The following is a 10405-nucleotide window of genomic DNA, read 5'->3' as shown; positions in this document are numbered from 1 at the left end:
ACAGCATCTCCTTCCTGTCGGTTAAATTTAGCGTCTGTAGCACGTCGTCTTCGTGGTGTAGTAATTTTAATGGCCAGTAGTGTACAAATACCTTGAGGAATAACGAGGAGAAACCGTATACTTCTCTTAATCGCGCAGTTATTTGTAAAGGCCCACTTAATTCTTTCCTCATTCCAATATTTGATGAGATGTTTTGCTACATATTTCGTAGTTGTTATGAGCTGGCAGCTTATACAAGTTTATTACGTTGGAACCCACAACTTACCGAGAGGGACCTTTCTACATACATTTTGGCGGTCTACAAAAAGTAGATGGACTTCCCTGTCTCTGGAAAGGGATTTTCCTGTCACCTGCTTTAGACAAATAGGCTGCCTGTCCTTGATCTACCAGCCAGGAAATGACTCTCCTCTAACATCTCTTGAAAACGGAAAAAGTGTTTTCGGTTTTTCACGCGATTTATTCGTGCATGCTAGCTTGTACGGAAGTTAGGGAATGAGTCTGACCGAATTTGTGCTGCCGCACAGCGACCGTTGGCCTGGTGCGCTCGCTAAGCTGTGTGTGGTTTTCCATTTTTGCGAGCAAGCAGTCTGAAAAACCACTTAAAATTCACACTCAGGCTGGCCGGTAACCAGGCCGATGGCCGTTAATCCGCTGCACACATTCGATCAGGGGCTGTCTCACTCCTTGCTTCGCAAGTGTTGGGTTTTCCCGAATCTCTCCCTCAGAAAGTGCGATACACAAAAAGTTGAAGTATGATAAAAGAGGGAACAAAATGGTTCAAATGGCTCCGAGCACTATGGGACTTCTGAGGTCATCAGTCCCCTCGAACTTAGAACTACTTAAACCTAACTAACCTAAGGACATCACACACATCCATGCCCGAGGCAGGATTCGAACCTGCGACCGTAGCGGTCGCGCGGTTCCAGACTGTAGCACCTAGAACCGCTCGGACACTCCGGCCGGCAACAGAGGGAACAAATCACACGTGGCCTCCCTTGCCCTTGCCCTCCCTTGAGCTGCCTGACAAATGTGGAGCAGGAAAGACAGCCGACCACAAAGTTAAAATAAAATAAATTTGTTAAGTTATGTTAACATGCGATCCCGTACGCCATGACAAAGGCTAGGAAAGAGACTTCTCGGTTTTCATGCCTCGTCAGTTGAGATAAAACTCTTGAACTTACGACAACTGTCACCGTTATCTTCCTCAAGACCCAAAATACCAGCGGAAGACAGTGACGACCGCACACGGTCTCTATCTCAACTGACGCTGCTTGCAAATGGAGGACAATTTATCCAGTTACGCCGCCATGAAAGACTCAGACGACAGACGTCTTGAAATAGCCTCTTCGTTCTGTTTTTGAGAACTTTGCCATATACTTTGCCTAGTGTCACCGAGACAGTCAGATCAGTGGAAACCACCACTGGCAGAGTAAACTGCAGTGGAAAACCATTTGTTGGTGACAGGGCTCACCAACGACTATCTTGTATTGCACAGCCGATAGACAGCCCTGCGAAAACTCTCGACAATTGAGTACTGGGGAGTAGAAACCCGGTGAGCGGGCATGCCAACCAAAACCACCACATCGCCACCCGTTTGGTACTCCTCACCGAGCGTTACAGGGAACAGAAATTAGTGAAGTTGCTGTTAACCTCCAAAATTTAACGTTGGAAAATGCTACCTGGGCTTATCAAACGCGATTCGCGTTGGTACACGCCTTTCGCAGGGCACAAGTGTGTTTGAGACCACATTAGACGATTCGTCCTATTTGACAACAGGGTACCACCACACTGGTGGTTGGGGACATTGATGGGATTGAAACTGCGTTGCTGAGATGTTTGTCATTGTGTCTCGCCGGTGGACAATACAGGAACACTTTATTAGCCTCTCTGGTCTTTTGACTTCAGTCTCTGCAGGCCATTGACGGAGAGGGAGAGGTATGCAACTTGCATCCGACTGTGACCATCATCCGGGAGTTGTCAGTGTTTCAGTGTGCAAGGAACATGATGACTCCATAATCCGTGCCAGTTCGTGAAGCTCTCCTCATCAAGACGATGAAGAGGTAACTGTCTCTATCTCATTTGTTAACGCAAAAGTAACAGACTGAAGGATGTCCCTCCACTCCTGTGGTATTAATGACTTCTGGAGCGTCGAAGATAGTGGAAGAATTCTGTCCTGCACTGACCAGAGTTCATCTATAGCATTTGATTACGTATGTCATCACATCCAACACATGGAAGCTAATAATATTCTGCATGCAGTATCTCCGTGAGTTCCCTTTCCTTAATCCATACTATATGAATTACCTTGTTTATTCTACATCTACGCTAACATCTATACTAGTTCCCATTGTACCAAGTTCCCTGTGCGTATGGAACACGGGAAGGAAGATGGATTCAAAACTTCTGTGCGCGTTTTAATTATACACACATAAAAAAAAAGTTTTGCATTACCTCGGTTCCGAGAATTCTGGAACCTGTACAGTAAATTGGAATAGAGATCAACATAAACACCATGCCCACCCTTTTTATTGCTCATGAAAACCACACACTGCATGTGGTACCACCATACAACGAGACCTTCATAGGTGATGGTTCAGATTGCTGTACACACCAGTAGCACGTCCCCTTGCATTGATGCATGCCTGTATTCGTCGTGGCATACTATCCCAAATTTCATCAATAAACTGTTGGTCCAGATTGTCTCACTCCTCAACGGCGTTATCCTGAAGGTTCTCTAGATGTGCACGATGGGGACACGAATTGTCGCCCATGAAGACGAATGCGTTGCCAATATGCTGCCGATAAGATTGCACTATCGATCGGAGAATGGCATTCAAGTATCGTACAGCCATTACGGCGCCTTCCATGACCACCAGCGGCGTACGTCGGCCCCACATAATGCCATCCCAAAACAGCAGGGAATCTCCATCTTGTTGCACTCGCTGGACAGTGTGTCTAAGGCGTTCAGCCTGACTGGGTTGCCTCCAAACACGTCTCCGACGACTGTGTGGTTTAAGGCATATGCGACGGTGAAGAGAATCTGATGCCAATCCTCAGCGGCCCATTCGGCATGTCGTTAGGCCCATCTCTACCGCGCTGCATGGCGTCCTGTTTCCAGCGATCGCCATGGACGCTGGGAGTGAATCTGCGCATCATGCAACCTATTGCGCACAGTTTGAGTCGTAACACGACGTCCTGTGGCTGCACGAAAAGCATTATTCAACATGGTGATGTTGCTGTCAGGGTTCCTCCGAGCCACAACCCGTAGTTAGCGGCCATCCACTGCGGTAGCAGCCCTTGTGCGGACTGAGCGTCGCATGTCATCGACAGTTTCTGTCTCTCTGTGTCTCCTCCATGGCCAAAGAATATCGCTTTGGTTCACTACGAGACGACTGGACACTTCCCTTGTTGGGAGCCCTTCCTGGCACAAAGTAACAATACGGAGGCGATCGAACCACGGTATTGACCGTCCAGGCATGGTTGAACTAGAGACAACACGAGCCGTGTCCTTCTTCCTGGTGGAATGACTGAAACTGATCGGCTTTCGGATCCCCTCCATCTAATAGACGGTGCTCATGCAAGGTTGTTTTCTCTTTGGGCGGGTTTAGTGACATCTCTGTCAAAGGGACTGTATCTGCAATACAATATCCACAGTGGACATCTGTCTTCAGGAGTTCTGAGAACTGGGGTGATGCCAAACTTTTTTGATGTGTGTATATTGCTACATTTCTAGCTTAATACTCTTCTTCAAAAAAATGTAAGCAGGCTTTTGCGGGATCGTTGGTGTCTATCTGAAAGTGTCTGCCAGTTAATGTTTGTCAGCATCTTGAAGACGCTCTCCCGTGGGTCAAAAAAATCTGTGACCATTCCTCTTGTCTTTCTTCTTATATCTTCAATATCCCTTTTTAATACCATAGGGTTTTCTGAATGATCTATGCAAATTTAATCTGCGTATTTCAGAAATGGGGATAGTTAGATATGTCTGGTTCTTGGCATCATTTTTACATACAGCTAAAGTTTTTCTTCATGTTAGTCATGCGTAATGTTCACGTACAGCTGACATTCTGCTTTTTTTTTCGGGTTACCTACTGATGAAAACGGCCCCCAGCAGATGAAACAGCGTGTGGTATGGTCGATAGAGACCAAATCTGACACACAGGTCCAGCGAAATTTCGGGACATGTTGTAGAAGTACACCACCACCATCACGTTCGACCATCAGACAGGTCCAAGGAATACGGAAATGTCAGGAAGAAGACGAGTTCTGGGCATCGAGCACGAGTGATGCAGATGTGGACCGGGTGCAGCAGGCTTTCAGCGAGAGCCCAATCAAATCGATTCGTCAAGTGTCTCGACAGTTTCAGCTAGATCAACCGGGGCGCACATGGTGCTACACAAGAGACTGAACCTTAATGCCTACAAGATGCAGCTGCTTTACGGTTTTTAACCTGATGATAGACCAAATCCAAAGACATTACAACTGTGATTCTGATCCACATTGACGATGACCCAGGCTATCTGCAAGAGGTGGTGTACACAGACGAAGTTTGCGAAGGTAAACCTACACAATGTGAGGATCGGGGGCTCTGAGAACCGCCACTTTAGCATGGAAATTGTGCACGACAATTAAAAGACCATCCTGAGATGTGACAGTGCGGTGCGGTGTGACCGTTTTCTTTGCAGATGCGTCAATTCCCTCATCTGTTTATCTTGGCACGAGGAATCAGTTTGCATTTCCGCAGGTCGAAGAGCTACTTCGTGACATCACGCGGCAGTAAGACGGTGATTCTCGTCGCTGGGCCCCGATCATTGAGAAGGTTTTAGACGAAACAGCTCTAAGTAGTAGGGTTGGCAGGGTCTCCAAACGTAACTCCATTATATTCCTTTCTTAGGGTCCTTTTGAGGGATAATTTCAATCAGACGCGTGTGTTGGATTTGCAGGGATGTGAGCTCGCATCAGAGCAACAAGACAACACTTTAACGATGACATGCTACGCCGGAAATGGGAGGAACTGGAATATTGCTTAGATGCCCTGCGTGCTACAAATGGCACATATGTTAAACTCTGTTAAACAGCTACTAAAATTCCAGCTGTGTGTGAATACTATGTCACAAACTGAACATTTTTATCTGTAATTATTTTTGAAATAGATCTGATCAAAATTGTAAAGATCATTTTGGAGAACCCTATATTTAGTGTGGATACCACACATCTAGGCAATGTTCTAGGACGGGCAACATGAGTGTATTGAAATTAATGTCGTTAGTAGACTCATTACAGTTCTCAGTATGTTGTTATGGTCTTAATTCCTGAGACTGGTTTGATGCAGCTCTCCATGCTACTCTATCCTGTGCAAGGTTCTTCATCTCCCAGTATCTACTGCAACCTACATCCTTCTGTATCTGTTTAGTGTATTCATCTCTTGGTCTCCCTCTACGATTTTTACCCTCCACGCTGCCCTCCAATACTAAATTGGTGATCCCTTGATGCCTCAGAACATGTCCTACTAACCGATCCCTTCTTCTAGTCAAGTTGTGCCACAAACTTCTCTTCTCCCCAATCCTACTCAATACCTACTCATTAGTTATATGATCTACCCATCTAACCTTCAGCATTTTTCTGTAGCACCACATTTCGAAAGCTTCTATTCTCTTCTTATCCAAACTAGTTATCGTCAGTGTTTCACTTACATACATTGCTACACTCCATACAAATACTTTCAGAAACGACTTCCTGACACTTAAATCTATACTCGATGTTAACAAATTTCTCTTCTTCAGAAACGCTTTCCTTGCCATTGCCAGTCTACATTTTACATCCTCTCTACTTCTACCATCATCAGTTATTTTGCTCTCCAAATAGCAAAACTCATTTACTACTTTAAGTGTCTCATTTCCTAATCCAATTCCCTCAGCATCACCCGACTTAATTCAACTACATTCCATTATCCTCGTTTTCCTTTTGTTGATGCTCATCCTATATCTCCCCTTCAAGACACTATCCATTCCGTTCAACTGCTCTTCCAAGTCCTTTGCTGTCTCTGACAGAATTACAATGTCATCGGCGAACCTCAAAGTTTTTATTTCTTCTCCATGGATTTTAATACCTACTCCGAATTTTTCTTTTGTTTCCTTTACTGCTTGCTCAATATACAGATTGAATAACACCAGGGAGAGGCTACAACCCTGTCCACTCCCTTCTTAACCACTGCTTCCCTTTCATGTTCCTCGACTCTTCCTGGTTTCTGCAGAAATTTTAAATAGTCTTTCGCTCCCTGTATTTTACCCCTGCCACCTTCAGAATTTGAAAGAGAGTATTCCAGTCAACATTGTCAAAAGCTTTCGCTAAGTCTACAAATGCTGGAAACGTAGGTTTGCCTTTCCTTAATCTAGCTGCTAAGATAAGTCGTAGGGTCAGTATTGCCTCACGTGTTCCAATATTTCTACGGAATCCAAACTGATCTTCCCCGAGGTCGGCTTCTATCAGTTTTTCTATTCGTCTGTAAAGAATTCGCGTTAGTATTTTGCATCCGTGACTTATTAAACAGATTGTTCGGTAATTTTCACATCTGTCAGCACCTGACATCTTTGGGATTGGAATTATTATATTCTTCTTGAAGTCTGAGGGTATTTCGCCTGTCACATACATCTTGCTCACCAGATGGTAGAGTTTTGTCAGGACTGGCTCTCCCAAGGGTGTCAGTAGTTCTAATGGAATGTTGTCTACTTCCGGGGCCTTGTTTCTACTCAGGTCTTTCAGCGCTCTGTCAAACTCTTCACGCAGTATCGTATCTCCCATTTCATCTTCATCTACATCCTCTTCCATTTCCATAATATTGTCCTCAAGTACATCGCCCTTGTATAGACCCTCTATGTACTCCTTCCACATTTCTGCTTTCCTTCTTTGCTTAGAACTGGGTTTCCATCTGAGCTCTTGATATTCATACAAGTGGTTCTCCTTTCTCCAAAGGTCTCTTTAATTTTCCTGTAGGCAGTATCTACCTTACCCCTAGTGATTACGCCTCTACATCCTTACATTTGTCCTCTAGCCATCCCTGCTTAGCCGTTTTGCACTTCCTGTCGAAATCAGTTTTTAGACGTTTGTATTCGTTTTTACCTGCTTCATTTACTGCATTTTTATATTTTCTTCTTTCGTCAATTAAATTCAATATCTCTTATGTTACGCAGCAATATAAACATGTGCATGAATGTATAAACGTCTGAAGATGTGACTGGTAGCGGAAATTTTTCTACACCCTGTAAAGGAACATTCACTGAGTTCAACAGCATCCACTATGGATAAAATTCATTTAGTGTATAATCTGACCCGCATTACTGGAATCACTGACGCTAGCATCTGGGGCTCAGCCAATTGTGCTTGTTTATTTCTATGACCAGTATCTGCATTCCTGGATTCTGATATCGTCGCATCTGGACAATTGCACCAAGGCCAGGACATCATCACGTTACTGCCATGTGAAGGCAACCCCCACCCGACACCTGTGTACGCCATGTCGCCTCCACACGCCCCCTGCACGCCGTGAGAGTGCTCGAACTAATATGCATGCGGTGCTGTGCAAACAATTTTCCGCGAATTTCTGTGCTACGTATGAGCATCAACGACTTCATGCTCTGCGTCAATTGCGCCGGAGCCCTGGAACACTGATTGTGCCAGACAATGATGTGCTGGTTCAGAGCCCCATCCATCGACCAAATTTAGTTTTTGTATTTCGATTGTATAAGTGCCATCATCTACCATCTGTACTTTGTTCTGTCTTAAAGGCCACCAACAAAAATTAACCAGACAAAGAAGTCGGACAGTAAGTGTTTGTCAGTTCTTTTTGTTATAACAGTATGATTATTATTAACAAAACTCACCAATTTGCATGTGGGCATCATAGCAATCACAGCACTCCACAATGGCTGAAGGGTAGCAGGCAATGTTGTTCGGCTTCCATTAAACACTTAGGGAATTATTGATGTGCCTTTTACAAACGCGCTGACCTATCATGATAAACTGATAACGTTATGATATATTCAATAGGCACTACGCATATGTAATATGCATCTATAGTTAGTTTTTATTGTTGCTGTTACAGATTCTAATTTGGTGCTGGAGCAGGCATGGATATGAAACTTCCTGGCAGATTAAAGCTGTGTGCCGGACCGAGACTCGAACTCGGGACCTTTTCCTTTCGTGGGCAACTGCTCTATCAACTGAGCTACCCAAGCACGACTCACACCCCGTCCTCACAGCTTCACTTCTGCCAGTATCTCGTCTCCTATCTTCCAAACTTTACAGAAGCTCTCCTGCGAACCATGCAGAACCAGCACTCCTGAAAGAAAGGAGAGCTTCTGTAAAGGACTGGGCGTGAGTCGTGCTTGGGTAGCGCAGTTGGTAGAGCAGTTGCCCGTGAAAGGTAAAGATACCGAGTTCGAGTCTCGGTCCGGCACACAGTTTTAATCTGTCAGGAAGTTTCATATCAGCGCACACTCTGCTGCAGAGTGAAAATATCATTCTGGAAACATCCCCCAGGCTGTGGCTAAGCCATGTCTCCACAATATCCTTTCTTTCAGACGTGCTAGTTCTGCTTGGTTCGCAGGAGAGCTTCTGTAAAGTTTGGAAGGTAGGAGACGAGATACTGGCAGAAGTGAAGCTGTGAGGACGGGGCGTGAGTCGTGCTTGGGTAGCTCAGTTGGTAGAGCAGTTGCCCGTGAAAGGCAAAGGTCCCGAGTTCGAGTCTCGGTCCGGCACACAGTTTTAATCTGCCAGGAAGTTTCATATCAGCGCACACTCCGCTGCAGAGTGAAAATCTCATTCAGGCATGGGTTATTTTATGTGACGTATTAATGCCTCAGCAGCAGCAGCCACTGTCCTCAGGATCTCTTCCCGACTTATCAGATGTGTTCTCGTTCGACTACACAGTGGCACAGCCACAGAAGCAACTGTCTGCAGCCCAAAGATCCCCTTATCCAATGCTGGCAGAACTGCTGGACCAACACACAGAGATGTTCCATAAACTATTATTGCTTGAGTTACAGCAGCAGCCTTCTACATCAAGACATGACAGTTTATTTGGACTGCCAAGCAACCAGAAGAAATATAATGTGGCAATATGACAGTAAATGGTTATTACTGTAACTGTCCGTTTTAAATTGACTTTGTATGTGTAAGATTTTTTGCAACATTGTTCTAGGAAAAACAGCAGTATATTAATATTATAGCTTATTTAATAAACACTGTGATGATCGCATGTAAGTAATTAATTTTTAGTTTTAGATGGCTGGTTTCGATCTTCTGAAAGATCTTTATCAGATCTACATTCCTTGATGATAGTAGGAATCGCTGCCTTGGAGCAGGTCCATTTGCGGAGGTATGGAGAACACTGCTCATCTTTAATGTGATCACGACTGTGTGTGTGTGTGTGTGTGTGTGTGTGTGTGTGTGTGTGTGTGTGTGTGTGTGTTTGTGTGTGTAATAAATATGTCCTACAAAATTCCATTTTAATTTTCAACCCTCTCAACCAATACCTACAAACAGTTCGTACTTGCAGATTATAAAGTGCTAGCAGCTGACCTTGCAGCAGCAGAGTTTTGTAACTGTCAACTGTATCACGTTTTTTAATTTGTACGGAATTTGTGGCATTGGTTGTACAGTTAGCAGATTGGTAGGACGCCGGAAATGTGGAAAGTGGTAAAATTAGCTGTAAAATTGGCGATTTGGTAGGACACCAAATCTGGAAATTGGCAATCTGGCTGCATAATTGTTAAACTGACTGGAAACCAAATCCATAAATTGGCAAACTGTCTGTATAATAGGTAAATTGGCGTCGCAGCTCTATACATGCAACATACACAATACAACTACACCAGATTTACGTCACATACGACGCAGATAGGCCACAACTACACACATGCCTCCATTACACCACAAACATTCCCTGTATACATCATACATACACGATACACAAGCTGCACACAAATATATTACATACTTTGTACATAAGCCGCAGTAAGATACTTCGACGCTATAAAATATTGACGCCTTAGCACAGCCTGAAAAATGTTAGTTGAGTGATGCCATATTTTGATACTGGAAAAATTGTCGTAAAATTGGCAATTTAGTAGGAAGTCAAAATGGAAATTGCTACAATAGGTAGAAGAGATCAAATTGCAGATGAACCAGCCAAAAAAGAACTGGCATTGCACAAATACATCGATTCTTGTGGATGTGCATTTACATTAAAAATATTTGACTCCTCTGCATTAATGATTGGTGAACTGCTGACCTCCATACCCACAGTAGTGAGAAGTAAAGTTGAGAAAATTGGACACATGAGCTAGTTTGAGACTGCAATGTGTGTGTGAACTGTACCAAGAAGAAACATTTGGTAGCCAATATTAGA

The 10405-nt window shown here is 44.1% G+C and overlaps 1 non-coding gene across 1 annotated transcript; it reads left to right on the top strand.

Moving 5' to 3' along the window:
• Positions 1–8679: 8679 nt before the first annotated feature.
• Positions 8680–8754, top strand: Trnas-uga (transfer RNA serine (anticodon UGA)). The gene has a single exon. It is a non-coding gene; the product is annotated as a tRNA-Ser (tRNA).
• The last annotated feature ends 1651 nt before the right edge of the window (positions 8755–10405 follow it).

This window comes from Schistocerca cancellata, chromosome 1 (assembly GCF_023864275.1).
Source record: "Schistocerca cancellata isolate TAMUIC-IGC-003103 chromosome 1, iqSchCanc2.1, whole genome shotgun sequence".
NCBI classification, from domain to species: Eukaryota; Metazoa; Arthropoda; class Insecta; order Orthoptera; family Acrididae; genus Schistocerca; species Schistocerca cancellata.
This window is presented reverse-complemented; position numbering and strand designations above follow the sequence as displayed.